Raw genomic sequence first — 18,229 nt, forward strand, 5'->3', positions numbered from 1 at the left:
GACTTCAGAAGGATGAGGGGTGATCTTATAGAAACATTTAAAATCATGAAAGGGATAGACAAGATAGAGGCAGAGAGGTTGTTTCCACTGGTCGGGGAGATTAGAACTAAGGGGTACAGCCTCAAAATACGGAGGAGCCAATTTAAAACCGAGTTGAGAAGGAATTTCTTCTCCCAGTGGGTTGTGAATCTGTGGAATTCTCTGCCCAAGGAAGCAGTTGAGGCTAACTCAATGAATGTATTCAAATCACAGATATAGATTTTTAACCAATAAGGGAATTAGGGTTATGGGGAGCGGGCGGGTAAGTGGAGCTGTGTCCACGGCCAGATCAGCCATGATCTTGTTGAGTGGCGGAGCAGGCTCGAGGGGCTAGATGACCTACTCCTGTTCCTAATTCTTATGTTCTTATGTTCTTATGTTCTTATGTTCTAAAAACTGTTGAGGCTCGATCAATTGAAAATTTCAAAACTGAGGTTGATAGATTTTTGTTAGGCAAGGGTATTAAGAGTTATGGAACCATGATGGGTAGTTAGAGTTAAGATAGAAATCAGCCTTGATCTAATTGAATGGTGGAACAGGCTTGAGGAGTTGAGTGAACTACTCATGTTCCATCCTATGTTCCATGTAATGCAGCTCATAAACTCAAAACATTCAAGCAATAAAACCTCAACCCTTTGAGCCCTAAATTCGTTAGTACCTGAATACAGGTACAAAACGGCTGCAGGGATCGATGCCCTTGCCAGAAGAGGCATCCGATAATGGTCCTTGGGCCTCATTAATCAAACACTGGTGAGTGGTGGGTGGCAATCACTTAGTGCAGAAGGAAAATTGTCTGTTTTGGACGCTGTCTGCGGCCTTCAGATGGCTCCTGGGAAGTGAGGAGACAAACAGGAGCGGAGTGAGAGTAGGTAGCCTGCAGTATTACTTTGGAGGCATGAGGAGCATTAATGCTCCACCTGGCTCCAAATTTGTTGTGTATGCATGCCTGTTTACTGTGTGATGTCTGTAACACTGTTATGCCACACTGAATGTACCCTTACACTGTACACACCTTACCGGTACACTAGAAAGTGCTGCTGCTGGAGACCTAAGGGTTGCCTGCACACTGCAGATAACCCAGTATAAAAAGGAACACACAGCTTGTTGTCCTCACTCAGGAGTTGCTAATAAAGGACTACAGGTCTACACAGTTTAAGTATCATACGCTGCCTCGTGGAGTCATTACTAAAGGTGCCTACATACGCTACAAAATTAATGTCAGTAAAAAAAAAAACCTTTACTTAGCATTTTTAAAATGGAACTTCTGAGTTTTCTGTAAAGACTGCTGGGTACGCTGCTATGGATTCACAAAAACAAATCAGAACTTGTGCAGCGCAAGCTCTGACTTGTTACTGGCAGCAGTATTCAGGATATTTATCTTTAATTCCTGGAGACCCCAGGACAATCTTGTAGGCTTGGCAACCTTATTCCTGGGGCCCCTGGGAATCACCCCAGATACACCTCCATAAAGTGTAGTGAATACCTATACTTGCAGAAAGCAGGTGTTGGTAGTGTTCTGGTAACCACTAGTAAGCACCACTCGTAAGAATTCAATCCTGGATAGATTGACTGTCATTTGGTTGGGAACCTGCCAGTGTGAGACAAAACAAGAACAATAGCTTGTCTGATACCATCAGCCTGGCCAACCTGTGGCTTTCTCTTTTGGAGTAACTGGAGGTCATTTTAAAATTATGTGTGCTCAGCTAGTGGGCATCTGCAGTTCAACTCTGAAGTTCATAGGGTATTGACCCCATTTCTCAGGATTTGGGATGGCATCATGGAAGGACCAAAGCAGAATGTATCCAGAGTGCCCATCTTTCCCCAAAAGTCCTGAAGTACGGTAGTCAATGTTGTTTCTGGGAGAGGTTGATGCTTGGCATTAAGATGTGCCGCAAGTGGCCCCCTTGTTAAAGGAACCACTTAAAAAAAATGATTTAAAAATGTCTTGTTTTGGGGGGCGGGGGTGGGGTGGGTCCAGGCTTCAATCCTGCTCTTCAGTAGTTTATTACCACCACGAGGGAGAACTATTGAGAAACATTCTAATAGCGTCCAATCTAAACTCTTCTAACTCCTCATCATTCACATCATTTGTCTGCAATTCATAGGAAAAGAATAAAGAGATCCTCATTGGGAAATGCACGTTTCCAAATCAATGCAGCTTTTTGAGCAGAGCTGACTGAAACTTGACTGAACCTTGAAAGTACCATGCAGACAAAATAACAGAAACCTTCAGTAGTAGCACATAAAATATCCTTCTCAACATGGTATCTGCTTCAGGGATACCTCACTGCAACTCATATCACCATTATGGTGGGAATTATTTGAGGTGGGTTTTGGGCTTAGATTAGAGGAAATGGGTCGGATGGGTTCGCTATGCAATTTGCCGCATTTACATGTGGCGAAATGGGCTCCTGATGGGGTTTAAAGAAGACTGGCAATTTTTTGGAAGGATTATTCTGGTGCAGTTTTTCCGCAGCAGAATTGAGGTGGCACTCTATTCCATTTACTGTCCCAAATCCTGATTCTTCAATTTGCTCACTTTCCAGCAGGAATCACTGGGTATAGCAATCAGGACCAACATCCTTGATTATTTTTCTTTCCCTGGTGCAGTGATGCTAATGTTCATTTTAATGACTCGTACTGCTGACTGAATTGAGACCAGCTAACTGAACAGACCAGAGACCTTTCTGGTATCAATATCTCACCACATTGCATTTACCTGCGATTCCATCAAAGGATCTGGGGTACTGTGGCCTCGTGTTTATGGTACTAGATTAGCAACCCAGAGCACCAAATCTAAATCCCACTATGGCAAGTTGTAAAATTGAATTCAGTGGATCTGGTCATTTGTGGGCAAGCATCAGAAAAAGAGCCATGAAAGGACCCAGATTGTCATTAAAAATCCAACTGGTTGATTAATGTTCTTCAAGATGAAGGGCCTGTTACCTTTGGACTGCCTGGCCTCCATGTGGCTCTTAATGTCCTCTGAAAAGGCCGAGCATATCATACAGTTTTAAACAACGGCTACAAAGTGAACTCCCTACTTGACACCATTGTGGATATATCATCATCACAACTGCAGCAGTTCATGGAAATGCCCCACCACCGCCTTCTCAGAGCAACTCAGGATGGGAAATAAAGGCGGCTTTGCCAACGACACTCACATCTTGAGAACAAACAAAAAGAAAGGAAACCTAGAGCTCATGATTAATGTAAACATTTACAGTTTGAAGTACCATTCTGCCATAAGAAAGATAGACAAGAAGGGAAAGGAGGTGGGGTAGCTCTGTTAATAAATGATGATATCAGGGCAGTTGTGAGGGCTCCAATGAACAAAATGTTGAATCATTGTGGGTGGAGATAGTAAGGGAAAAAAGTCACTGGTCGGCGTTGTTTATAGGTCCCCAAATAATAACTTCATGGTGGGGTGGGCAAAAATCAAGGGAATAATGAAGGCATGTGAAAAAGGAACGGCAGCAGTCATGGGGGATTTTAACCTACATATCGATCGGTCAAATCAAATCGCACGGGGTAACCTGGAGGAGGAATTCATAGAATGCATACGGGATTGTTTCTTAGAACAGTATGTAACAGAACCTACAAGGGAGCAAGCCATCTTAGATCTGGTCCTGTGTAATGAGACAGGAAAAATAAACGATCTCCTAGTAAAAGATCTCTTGGAATGAGTGATCACACTATGGTTGAATTTGTAATACAGATTGAGGGTGAGGAAGTTGTGCCAGAAACGAGCGTACTATGCTTAAACAAAGGGGACTACAGTGGGATGAGGGCAGAGTTGGCTAAAATAGACTGGAAATAAAGACTAAACGGTGGCACAATTGAGGAACAGTGGAGGACTTTTAAGGAGCTCCTTCATAGTGCGCAACAAAAATATATTCCAACGAAAAAGAAGGGCGGCAAGAGAAGGGATAACCAGCCGTGGATAACCAAGGAAATAAAGAAGAGTATCAAATCAAAGACCAATGCATATAAGGTGGCCAAGGTTAGTGGGAAACTAGAGGATTGGGAAAATTTTAAGCAACAGCAAAGAATGATTAAAAAAGCAATAAAGAAAGGGAAGATAGATTACGAAGGTAAACTTGCGCAAAACATAAAAACAGATAGTAAAAGCTTTTACAGATATATAAAACGGAAAAGAGTGACTAAAGTAAATGTTGGTCCCTTAGAAGATGAGAAGGGGGATTTAATAATGGGAAATGTGGAAACGGCTGAGACCTTAAACAATTATTTTGCTTCGGTCTTCACAGTGGAAGACACAAAAACCATGTCAAAAATTGCAGGCCACAGGAATGTGGGAAGGGAGGACCGTGAGACAATCACTATCACTACGGGGGTAGTGCTGGACAGACTAATAGGACTCAAGGTAGACAAGTCCCCTGGTCCTGATGAAATGCATCCCAGGGTATTAAAAGAGATGGCGGAAGTTATAGCAAATGCATTCGTTATAATCTACCAAAATTCTCTGGACTCTGGGGAGGTACCAGCGGATTGGAAAGCAGCTAATGTAATATCACTGTTTAAAAAAGGGGGCAGACAAAAGACAGGTAACTATAGGCCGGCTAGTTTAACATCTGTAGTGGGGAAAATGCTTGAAACTATCATTAAGGAAGAAATAGCGGGACATCTCGATAGGAATAGTGCAATCAAACAGACGCAGCATGGATTCATGAAGGGGATTCATAAAGGGGAAATCATGTTTAACTAATTTACTGGAATTCTTTGAGGATATAACGAGCATGGTGGATAGAGGTGTACCGATGGATGTGGTGTATTTAGATTTCCAAAAGGCATTCGATAAGGTGCCACACAAAAGGTTACTGCAGAAGATAGAGGTACGCGGCATCAGAGGAAATTATTAGCATGGATAGAGAATTGGCTGGCGAACAGAAAGCAGAGAGTCGGGATAAATGGATCCTTTTCGGGTTGGAAATCGGTGGTTAGTGGTGTGCCACAGGGATCGGTGCTGGGACCACAACTGTTTACAATGTACATAGATGACCTGGAAGAGGGGACAGAGTGTAGTGCAACAAAATCTGCAGATGACACTATGATTAGTGGGAAAGCGGGTTGTGTAGAGGACTCAGAGGCTGCAAGGAGATTTGGATAGGTTAAGCGAATGGGCTAAGGTTTGGCAGATGGAATACAATGTCAGAAAGTGTGAGGTCATCCACCTTGTGAAAAAACACAGTAAAAGGCAATATTATTTGAGTGGGGAGAAATTACAACATGCTGAGGTGCAGAGGGACCTGGGGGTCCTTGTGCATGAATCCCAAAAGGATAGTTTGCAGGTGCAGCAGGTAATCATGAAGGCGAATGGAATTTGGCCTTCATTGCGAGAGGGATAGAGTACAAAAACAGGGAGGTCCTGCTGCAACTGTATAGGGTATTGGTAAGGCCGCACCTGGAGTACTACGTGCAGTTTTGGTCACCTTACTTAAGGAAGGATATACTAGCTTTAGAAGGGGTACAGAGATGATTCACTAGGCTGATTCCGGAAATGAGGGGATTACCTTATGATGATAGATTGAGTAGACTTGGTCTTTACTCGTTGGAGTTCAGAAGGATGAGGGGTGATCTTATAGAAACATTTAAAATCATGAAAGGGATAGACAAGATAGAGGCAAAGAGGTTGTTTCCACTGGTAGGGGAGACTAGAACTAGGGGGCACAGCCTCAAAATACGGAGGAGCCAATTTAAAACCGAGTTGAGAAGGAATTTCTTCTCCAAGAGGGTTGTGAATCTGTGGAATTCTCTGCCCAAGGAAGCAGTTGAGGCTAGCTCATTGAATGTGTTCAAGTCACAGATAGATACATTTTTAACCAATAAGGGAATTAAGGGTTACGGGGAGAGGGCGGGTAAGTGGAGCTGAGTCCACGGCCAGATCAGCCAAGATCTTATTGAATGGCGGAGCAGGCTCGAGGGGCTAGAAGGCGTATCCTGTTCCTAATTCTTATGTTCTTATGTTCTTATGTTCTTATAAGCTCTGTGATCAATATTAAAATGAAGATATCTTTTTGGCCTGTAATATCCCACATTGCTAACTACAGAAAGGGGCAATTTGGCAGAAAGTAACTCTGGCCATGGTGCTCTCATATGGCTATTCATTCAGTAATAGTATAATGCCATGACTGCGAAGGGTTTTGGACTTATTGGTATGAACTTTTTAGTGCCCATTTTTTTAAGGAAGACTGTATAAGGCATATGGTGTGGAAACTGTCAGGGTGATGCTTGCCCAGGAACTATGCGATGGATAAAGGAATGGACTTGAAACCCTGGATTAGCAGGTTGAGCACCTGATTAAAGAGCATGATGGATTAAAAGTACGAGCAGTGAATGACTCATGTGCAGTCAATACAATTGAGACAAAATTACAGGTAGATTAATTTGGGATCATTTCTATCAAAAACATCAATGGAGCAAAGGACGATGGGAACGTTAACTCGACCAAGTTTGAAAGATATTGTAGGTCTTGTTATTGTTTCAAACTGCCTGAGAAAGACTGTGAAGGATACTGGTTGCTAACAACAAGAGATAAAACAAGGTTAAAGATAATACAGCTGTCTGCTGAAACCATGAGTTGAAAGAAAGATGAAAAAAGAAATCCGTTTACAGTTGTTCCGAGTTTAGCAAAAAGATATAAACACACAGGCTTAGAATAATTTTTTGGAGATCAGAAGAAGCAGGATCATTATCCGGTTGACAAACAGTGACTAGTGGGGTGGCGCAGGGATCGGTGCTGGGGCTTCAACTATTTGCAATCTATATAATGACTTGGATGAAGAGACTGAGTGTAATGCAGCCAAGTTTGCTGATGATACAAAGATGGGTGAGAAAGCAAATTGTGAGGACACAAACAATATGCAAAGGGTTCTAGGCAGGCGAAGTGAGTGGGCAAAAATTTGGCAGATGGAGTATAATGTGGGAAAAAGTGAGGTTATCCACTTTGGCAGAAAAAATAGAAAAGCAAATTTTAAATTAAATGGATAAAAATTGCAAAGTGCTACAGTACAGAGGGACCTGTGGGTCCTTGTGCATGAAACACAAAAAGTTAGTATGCAGGTACAGCAAATAATCAGGAAGGCAAATGGAATGTTGATCTTTATTGCAAGGGGGATGGAGTATAAAAGCAGATAAGTCCTGCTACAAATGTACAGGCTATTGATGAGGCCACACCTAGAGTACTGCTTACAGTTTTGGTCTCCATATTTAAGGAAGGATATAGTTGCATTGGAGACTGTTCAGAGAAGATTCACTAGGTTGATTCCGGAGATGAAGGGGTTGACTTATGAAGATAGGTTGAGTAGGTTGGGACTATGCACATTGGAGTTCAGAAGAATGAGAAGTGATCTTATCGAAACATATAAGATAATGAGGGGGCTCGACAAGGTGGATGCAGAGAGGATATTTCCACTCATAGGGGAAACTAAAACTAGGGGACATAGTCTTAGAATAAGGGGCCACCCATTTAAAACTGAGATGAGGAGGAATTTCTTCTCTCAGAGGGTTGTAAGTCTATAAAATTCTCTACCCCCGAGAGCTGTGGAGACTGGGTCATTGAATATATTTAAGGCGGAGATAGAAAGATTTTTGAGTGATAAGGGAATAAAGGGTTATGGGGAGTGGGTAGAGAAGTGGAGCTGAGTCCATGATCAGATCAACCATGATCTTATTGAATGGTGGAGCAGGCTGGAGGGGCCAAGTGGCCTACTCCTGCTCCTATTTCTTATGTTTCTTATGTTAAAAGAGGAAGTTGTTAATGGAATATTAACCCTCAATCTCCCAGAAGAAGGATCTGATCATCCTTTGCTTCTGACGTACTCCCAGATAAGGTTGTCGGGCAACTTTATGTAAAATGTAGAGTTGGTACAATAGCGGCAATATTTCAGTCTCGGTTGATTCATACCTTTGGTACCCTACAGAGTTAAAAACCCTACAGTTGAAATATATATATTAAAATATTAACAAGGAATATATATTACTTTTTCGTATTGCCCATTCTATGTAACTGCAAAATTAAAATTCCATTTGACAAAACAAGCTTAACTGTCATGTAGGTTTCTCAGATGTAAAGCACCTCGACACAATGATTATGCTTCCTCAATTATTTTTAAGTTAAAACTGAATTTATTAAAATTTGATTGAATTTAAAATTGTCATTTGATTAACTTGAATAAAAAATTGGCATTTGATTGAATTATACTAACCACTTTTCTGTGCTTCCTCTGATGTAGATTCTTAATTATACACACTAAAGCAAATGGTGACCTTATTTTTTACTGTCTCAACTCTTTGGGAAGGAGTCCCAGTGAGATTTCCTCCCGCCCTTCCCTATCCGCCATTAAGAGGGAGCTCAGCAGTGCAAGTGATGGCGCCACAGCACCAGAAGAGGCAGCTCAGGACCTTAATGGACCAGAAGGCTCCCACTGAAGCCTTCGGCTGAGACTAGGGTCTTCAACAGCAAAGTGTTTCGGCTCACTTGAGGGAGAGGAGGCCACTGCAGGTGAGAACTCAGAGCCTTTACTGCCATATCCTAGTGCCTACCATTAAATGGTGTCCCTGGGAAGTGCTGGTACCTGGGAAGGAAGGGGAAGCTGCCAGGAACCCATACCCCAGCTGCATGTTGCATGTGCTGGGCGTGGACAGAGTGGCCAATGGTGGTACTGCAAAGCCGGAGGGGAAAGGAAATTCTGATGAGTGCAGTGAGGCAGGGTTAGGCCTTACTGATCAAATGTTCTGACATTCTCTTATTTTTTTGTGAGATTGGGGAGAAAAGAATCCTTCATGGACTCCATGAGCAACTTTTTATAAACCTCATAGAGAAGTATTTAGCCCTGAATTTTCACTGGGGTTCTCCTGATTGCTCTATCTTCTATGGACATTTAGGGCATATTCCTTGTAGAATTCAATTTCTTTAATTTTGTGAGTTATGCAGCAAGGGAAGGTAATGTAGATGGAACCATATTTTCGGAGGGCATGGGAAAATATCAGCAGTACTGTTGCTGCAGCGGACATACTTTCAAATTAAGTGAAAGTCTCCTGTGTGACAGCCTCACAAATTTCTCTCGAACCCAGAAACACAATTCTCCTCTGTGGCCTATTCAGGTTCCTCTTGTTGGCCGCCTTGATGTGCCTGGGAGTCTTCCTTCTCTAGGGCTTCTCTAATAAGGTTTCTTTGCAGCATGAAGTTGTGTAATGTGCAGCATAGAATGATAATTCTTGAATTCATTGTAGTACATCCGAGTTCTATCCAAACACCTGAAACATTGTTTTGACATGCCAATAGTGTGCCCAATGAGTATATTGGTGGATGCCAGCACAACATTATACCTGTGCCTTCATGACCAGAGCATTTATGCTTTGCATGTTAGCTTTTTGAAGAACTTCAGTTTCAGGTTTCTTGATATCTGATCATCATTAATTGCCTCAGGCAGCTTAGGTCAAAATGATTCAGTTTCTTAACGTGAAGGCACAACTACGATGGTCAGGTCATGTGGTGCAAATGTCTGATGAACAAATCCCAAATAATTTTTTTATGGTGCATTGACAACTGGGAAACAATTTCATGGTGGTCAACAAAAGAGATATAAAGATTACTTCAAAAGAATTCTGAAACAGCGGCAAATGGACATCCGTAAGAATGAATAACTTGCTCAAGATAAAAAATCATGACGAGAAAACATCAGTGAAGACACTTCCTACTGTGAGGCTTGTCGCACTGCTGATGCTGAATGTAAATGCCAGTTGAGGAAGTCTCACCTGAAAAATCAAGATCCGGGATCCACTGCTCAATCTGTGGACACTCATTCCTAGCAAAAAAAATAAGTCTCATCAGACACCAAAGAATTCACTGCAAGAAATTAGATGATATTTTTGCTGTTTTCTTAGATATTGAAGGATGAATGACGATGTTACCTGTGCTCCGCTGCTTTCCTGGGCCAGCATAGAGATGGCATGAGCCATGACTGCAGAGGATAGATTTGACCATCCAGCAGCCAACCTGAAAATGGCTTTTATAGGTTGAATAAGTGGGACAGCAGAAAGCCTCAACTGAAGATAGTGTGGCAACTATCTTGGAAGCAAGCATTAACTGGACTAGTCTGCTCCTAGTGGTTGCAAACAAACTGTATGTTGAGAAAGTGGAATCTAGAACTCTCTGACAAAAAATCTGCAAAAGGACATAGACAGGATAAGTGAGTGGGCAACAATTTGGCAGATGGAGTATAATGTTGGAAAGTGTGAGGTCATGCACTTTGGCAGAAAAAAATCAAAAAGCAAGTTATTATTTAAATGGAGAAAAATTGAAAAGTGCTGCACTACAGCGGGACCTGGAGGTACTTGTGCATGAAACACAAAAGGATAGTGTTATATATGTAAACCTGTAAATACCTTGTTTAACCACCAGAGGGCTCATCCCCTGGAGTCCCAAGTGATCCCACAATCCCTTGGGAGCACCTGTACATAAAGAGGCCTCACAGGCTGGAGAGGCACTCTGGAGACCTGAATAAAGGACTACGGTCACATGTTACTTTGAGCTCACAGTATCTGGTCAGATTCTTTATGCAGATATAATAGATAGTATGCAGGTACAGCAAGTGATCAGGAAGGCCAATGGTAATTTTGCCTTTATTGCAAAAGGGATGGAGTATAAAAGCAGGGAAGTCTTGCTACAGCTATACAAGGTTTTGTTGAGGCCATACCTGGAATACTGCGTGCAGTTTTGGTTTCCATATTTACGAAAGGATATACTTGCTTTGGAGGCAGTTCAGAGAAGGTTCACTAGGTTAATTCCGGGGATGAGGGGGTTGTCTTATGAGGAAATGTTGAGTAGTTTGGGCTTCTACTCATTGGAGTTCAGAAGAATGAGAGGTGATCTTAGTGAAATGTATAAGATTATGAGAGGGCTTGACAAGGTGGATGCAGAGAGGATGTTTCCACTGATGGGGGAGACTAGAACTAGAGGGCATGATCTTAGAATAAGGGGCCGCCCATTTAAAATAGACATGAGGAGAAATTTCTTCTCTCAGAGGGTTGTAAATCTGTGGAATTCGCTGCCTCAGAGAGCTGTGGAGGCTGGGACATTGAATAAATTTAAGACAGAAATAGACAGTTTCTTAAACAATAAGGGGATAAGGGGCTATGGGGAATGGGCAGGGAATTGGAGCTGAGTCAATGATCAGATCAGCCATGATCTTATTGAGTGGCGGAGCAGGCTCGAGGGGCCGTATGGCCTACTCCTGTTCCTATTTCTTATGTTCTTATGTTCTTATTAACTCCCGGGATTTTCAGAAATCTTAACGCTACAAAAGTATGTAACACTTTCCTGCTTCTGTCATTTTTCCATGGGGAATGAGATAACATTGCTTGTTCAGGCAAACTAGACACTAGTCAATTGCTTGACATATCTATCGACAGCAAATTAGCTTATGTCACTGAAATCCCTAGTGGCAGCCCAAAATTATCTGCAAGCATAAAAGTTCAGTGCAGTCATGAGCTTGACAGTGACCAGCAATGCCATGTCTGTGGATGAGCTTGGCTATTAGTTTGGAAGCATCATCTATTTTAAATTATAGCCTTCAGAGGCATTCTTTCTTCGATATTGAGGCACATGTGCACCTCTGCCTATATATTCTGGTGTCGGTGTACAGGTGGGTATTATTTTCAACATGACCTATCTTGCATCCATCTGTTGGTCCTCTTCTTCCTCTGAAAAAACAGAAAGTATGGGAAATCCCAGGGGAAAACACACTGGAGCACAATGGCAGAAGTAAAAAAAGACAACACTGCAGCAATTCCACAAAAGCTCTTCAAAGACCTCAGTGATGACTTGGACAACTGGGGGGAAAAAAAAGCAAGACAAATGCTTCAGTAATAGCCTGACATTGTGAAACATAGAAACATAGAAAATAGGTGCAGGAGTAGGCCATTCGGCCCTTCAAGCCTGTACCATCATTCAATAAAATCATGGCTGATCATTCCCTCAGTACCCCTTTCCTGCTTTCTCTCCATACCCCTTGATCCCCTTAGCCGTAAGGGCCACATCTAACTCCCGCTTGAATATATCCAATCAACTGGCATCAACAACTCTCTGCGGCAGGGAATTCCACAGGTTAACAACTCTCTGAGTGAAGAAGTTTCTCCTCATCTAAGTCCTAAATGGCCAACCACTTATCCTAAGACCGTGTCCCCTGGTTCTGGACTTCCCCAACATTGGGAACATTCTACCCGCATCTAACCTGTCCCGTCCCGTCAGAATTTTATATGTTTCTATGAGATCCCCTCTCATCCTTCTTAACTCCAATGTATAAAGGCCCAGTTGATCCAGTCTCTCCTCATATGTCAGTCCTGCCATCCCGGGACTCAGTCTGGTGAACCTTCGATGCACTCCCTCAATAGCAAGAGCGTCCTTCCTCAGATTAGCTGACCAAAACTGAACACAATATTCCAGGTGAGGCCTCACCAAGGCCTTGTACAACTGCAGTAAGACCTCCCTGCTCCTATACTCAAATCCCCTAGCTATGAAGGCCAACATATCATTTGCCGCCTTCACCATCTGCTGTACCTGTATGCCAACTTTCAATGACTGATGAACCATGAGACCCAGGTCTCGTCGCACGTCCACTTTTCCTAATCTGCTGCCATACAGATAATATTCTGTCATCGCATTTTTGCCCCCAACATGGATAACCTCACATTAATCCACATTATATTGCATCTGCCATGCATTTGCCCACTCACCTAACCTGTCCAAGTCACCCTGCAGCCTCTTAGCGTCCCCCTCACAGCTCACGCCACCACTCAGTTTAGTGTCATCTGCAAACTTGGAGATATTACACTCAATTCCTTCATCCAAATCATTGATGTATATTGTAAAGAGCTGGGGTCCCAGCACTGAGCCCTGCGGCACTCCATTAGTCACTGCCTGCCATTTTGAAAAGGACCCGTTTATCCCTTCTCTCTGCTTCCTGTCTGCCAACCAGTTCTCTATCCGCGTCAGTATATTACCTCCGATAGCATGTGCATTGATTTTGCACACCAATCTCTTGTGTGGGACCTTGTCAAAAGCCTATTGATAGTCCAAATATACCACATCCACTGGTTCTCCCTTGTCCACTCTACTAGTTATATCCTCAAAAAATTCCAGAAGATTTGTCAAGCATGATTTCCCTTTCATAAATCTATGCTGACTTGGACCGATCCTGTCACTACTTTCCAAATGTGCTGCTATTTCATCTTTAATAATTGATTCCAACATTTTCCCCACTACTGATGTAAGGCTAACCGGTCTATAATTACCAGCTTTCTTTCTCTCTCCCTTTTTTTAAAAAGTGGTGTTACATTAGCTACCCTCCAGTCCATAGGAACTGATCCAGAGTCGATAGACTGTTGGAAAATGATCACCAATGCATCACTATTTCTCGGGCCACTTCCTTAATTGTGGCAATCTGGCCTCTTTAAACTGATTGGTAATCCTTGCCACTGGCCCAAGACCTAGCTCTGTCAGCCCGTGTGGTGGCTGGTATGCAATGGCCAGCATACATTAAAAAAATCCACGCACAGGCATCTTCCACCATTCAATATGCAGTTCGTGACCTGGAATATCAGGTCCTCATCAAAACACCTGTGAACTCAACCCTTTTTGGTGTGGAAGCAAGTCTTCCTCGATACGAGGGACCGCCTAAGAAACTGACATGGAGTTCAGTTTCTAGCAACACTGGGCATGTAAAGGAGACAATGTAAAATGGGTGGAAAATGCAGATAAAGCATGTAAAGAATATCACATTAGAATGCACTCATTATTATGCATCATCCACAAACAGGCAGGTGTTTTCTGCATCGATTAAAGTCCCAATTGCGATGGTACAAAAATGGATGGGGATCTGACGCAATGGGTCATATAATTTTCCCATTGGGAACATCCAATAAGACATTCTACCCTCCAATGATGTGTATCGTAGGCAGCTGCACCACTCTTAAATATTAATTCTCCTGCTATAGCATCGCTAGACTAACAATCACTCATTATGAATCTGTCACCAGCACATCTTCATATAACAGAGTATTTACTCTCAATGTTTTCCACTAGATAATGGCAACATAATTATGCTTTTTTGTATAATAGATGCTTCATAATGGGGCCATGGCAAACAAAATATTCCCTTTATCCAATTGTTACTATTAAACAAAGATAATTACAAATAGGTGTATTGAGCCTGATTTCCAATAATACATTCTGCATGTGCTCAAGAGCTAATATTATTAACCAATCCATAACAGAGGGAGTACTTTGAAAATAATGTAAATCTGAGCTCTTTAGGATTAGGTACAGTGTATGTCAATAATGGGAGATCCTTCAAAATCTACAGTGCAATAAATAAAGGTAATGATTAGTTAAAGAGCTGCCTATAAATGTTTACGACCGGTCTAAATTGTTTTTAATAAACCTGCGATATTTCTTTTAAGCTGCAATGGGAATTAATCTGTCTCCGAACAAACAATCCGAGCAACACGATCTTCATTAATTGGTGTATACAATCTGCGAGTGAAGAACTCTGACTCTGAGAGTTGAAATCTGGCCATGGCCTACAATTGAAACAGATTTCAATATAATTCAATCTCAGGATGGGCTTATGATGACTGTGGCTCAGTGATAGCACTCTCACCTCTGCGTCTGAAGGTTATGGGTTCAACAATAACTTGCACTTATATAACACCTTTAATGTAGTAAGAATGTCTCAAGGCACTTCAAAGGAGTGTTATCAGAGAGCATTAGCTGGAAGTGCCAAATGGATTATTCATTGCGGCCTCTTCCTGAGGTTTGTAAGAATATACAGATGCTTAATTCTTAATTTCCATGTATATTAAAAACATGCTTTATAAATACAAATTGTTATTATTGTTGTTTATAGTGATTAGACAATGTGAGCTTTGATAAAGGCAATGAACGCAGGATTTATTATGTGTGAAAATTTCACAATTCGAATCGGACATTAAAAGGAAGCTTCTCATGATGCTGTGCGTCGCTGAGGTGAGAGTCCGGGGATCGGAGAGGGCTATAAAGGCCGCGAGATCAGGAGTCGGGAGTTGCGTCGCTGAGGCGAGAGTCCGGGGATCGGAGAGGCCTATAAAGGCCAGCCGGTGCAGCTGCAGGGAGAAGACAATAAAGAAGTAGAAAGAAATCAAAAGGTGACGTCACAGCTAAGGGGGTAAGTGATTGGCTGGTGATTGGTAAGTAGCTTTTCATTTTCCTTCTTTATCCGTAAGTAACATTTAGCATTGTTGTTGCCAATTTAAGTTAATCTAAGGGTTAAGTCATGGTAGGAGAGCTCGGACACGTGTTATGCTCCTCCTGTACCATGTGGGAAATCAGGGACGCTTCAAATGTCCCTGACGGCTACGTGTGTGGGAAGTGTATCCGCCTCCAGCTCCTGACGGACCACATTGCGGCACTGGAGCTGCGGGTAGATTCACTCTGGAGCATGCACGATGCTGAAAATGACGTGAATCGCACGTTTAGTGAGTTGGTCTCGCCGCAGGTAAAGGTTACACAGCCAGATAGTAAATGACTGACCAACAGGAAGAGCAGTGCAAGGTCCCCTGCGGTCATTCCCCTGCAAAACAGATACACCGCTTTGGGTACTGTTGAGGGGGATGACTCATCAGGGGATGGCAGCAGCAGCCAAGTTCATGGCACCTTGGGTGGCTCTGCTGCACAAGAGGGCAGGAAAAAGAGTGGGAGAGCGATATTGATAGGGGATTCAATTGTAAGGGGAATAGATAGGCGTTTCTGCGGCCGCAACCAAGACTCCAGGATGGTATGTTGTCTCCCTAGGTCAAGGATGTCTCGGAGCAGGACATTCTGAAAAGGGAGGGTGAACAGCCAGTTATCGTGGTGCATATAGGTACCAACGATACAGGTAAAAACGGGATGAGGTCCTACGAGACGAATTTAGGGAGCTAGGAGCAAAATTAAAAAGTAGGACTTTAAAAGTAGTAATCTCAGGATTGCTACCAGTGCCACGTGCTAGTCAGAGTAGGAATCACAGGATAGCTCAGATGAAAACATGGCTTGAGCAGTGGTGCAGAAGGGAGGGATTCAAATTCCTGGGGCATTTCAACCGGTTCTGGGGGAGGTGGGACCAGTACAAACCAGATGGTCTGCACCTGGGCAGGACCAGAAGCAATGTCCTAGGGGGAGAGTTTGCGAGTGCTATTGGGGAGGAGTTTAACTAATATGGTAGGGAGGTGGGAACCTATGCAGGGAGGCAGAGGGAAACAAGAGGGAGACAGAGGCAAAAGATAGAAAAGAGAATAGAAAAATTGGAGGGCAGAGAATCCCAAGGCAAAAAACAAAAGGGGCCACATTACAGCAAAATTCTAAAGGGGCAAGGTGTGTTAAAAAGACAAGCCTGAAGACTCTGTGCCTCAATGCGAGGAGTATTCGAAATAAGCTGGACGAATTTACTGCGCAGATAGCAGTTAATGGATATGATGTAATTGGCATCACAAAGACATGGCTCCAGGGTGACCAAGGCTGGGAACTCAACATCCAGGGGTATTCAACATTCAGGAAGGATAGACAAAGAGGAAAAGGAGGCGGGGTGGCATTGCTAGTTAAAGAAGAAATTAATGAAATAGCAAGGAAAGACATTGGCTTGGATGGTGTGGAATCTGTATGGGTAGAGCTGCGGAATACCAAAGGGCAGAAAATGCTGGTGGGAGTTGTGTACAGGCCACCAAACAGTAGTAGTGATGTTGGGGACAGCATCAAACAAGAAATAAGGGATGTGCGCAATAATAAAGGTACAGCAGTTATCATGGGCGACTTTAATTTACATATAGATTGGGCTAACCAAACCGGTAGCAATGCAGTGGAGGAGGATTTCCTGCAGTGTATTAGGGATAGTTTTCTGGACCAATATGTTGAGGAACCAACTAGAGAGCTGGCCATCCTAGACTGAGTGATGTATAATGAGAAGGGACTAATTAGCAATCTTGTATTGCGAGGCCCCTTGGGGAAGAGTGACAGAGTTAATTCAGAAACTTGGGTCCTAAACTTAAGGAAAGTTAACTTCGACGGCATGAGGCGCGAATTGGCTAGAACAGACTGGTAAATGATACTTAAAGGGTTGACGGTGGATAAGCAATGGCAAACATTTGTAGATCACATGGATGAATTTCAACAGTTGTACATCCCTGTCTGGAGTAAAAATAAAACAGGGAAGATGGCTCAACCGTGGCTAACAAGGGAAATTAAGGATAGCATTAGATCCAAGGAAGAGGCATATAAATTGGCGAGAAAAAGCAGCAAACCTGAGGACTGGGAGAAATTTAGAATTCAGCAGAGGAGGACAAAGGGTTTAATTAGGAGGGGTAAAATAGAGTACGAGAGGAAACTTGCCGGGAACATAAAAACTGACTGCAAAAGCTTCTATAGATATGTGAAGAGAAAAAGATTAGTGAAGACAAACTTCGGTCCCTTGCAGTCGGACTCAGGTGAATTAATAATGGGAAACAAAGAAATGGCAGAACAATTGAACAATTACTTTGGTTCTGTCTTCACGAAGAAAGACAAAAATGACCTTCCGGATGTATTAGGAGACCGAGGGTCTAGTGAGAAGGAGGAACTGAAGGATATCTTTATTAGGCAGAAAATTGTGTTGGGGAAATTGATGGGATTGAAGGCCGATAAATCCCCGGGGCCTGCTTGTCTGCATCCCAGAGTACTTAAGGAGGTGGCCCTAGAAATAGTGGATGCATTGGTGATCATTTTCCAACAATCTATCGACTCTGGATCAGTTCCTATGGACTGGAGGGTAGCTAATGTAACACCACTTTTTAAAAAAGGAGGGAGAGAGAAAACAGGTAATTATAGACCGGTTAGCCTGACATCAGTTGTGGGGAAAATGTTGGAATCAATTATTAAAGATGAAATAGCAGCACATTTGGAAAGCAGTGACAGGATCGGTCCAAGTCAGCATAGATTTGTGAAAGGGAAATCATGCTTGACAAATCTTCTGAAACTTTTTGAGGGTGAAACTAGCAGAGTGGACAAGGGAGAACCAGTGGATGTGGTGTATTTGGACTTTCAAAAGGCTTTTGACAAGGTCCCACATAAGAGTTTTGTGTGCAAAATCAAAGCACATGGTATTGGGGGTAATGTACTGGCATG

Source organism: Pristiophorus japonicus, chromosome 2, assembly GCF_044704955.1.
Source record: "Pristiophorus japonicus isolate sPriJap1 chromosome 2, sPriJap1.hap1, whole genome shotgun sequence".
NCBI classification, from domain to species: domain Eukaryota; kingdom Metazoa; phylum Chordata; class Chondrichthyes; family Pristiophoridae; genus Pristiophorus; species Pristiophorus japonicus.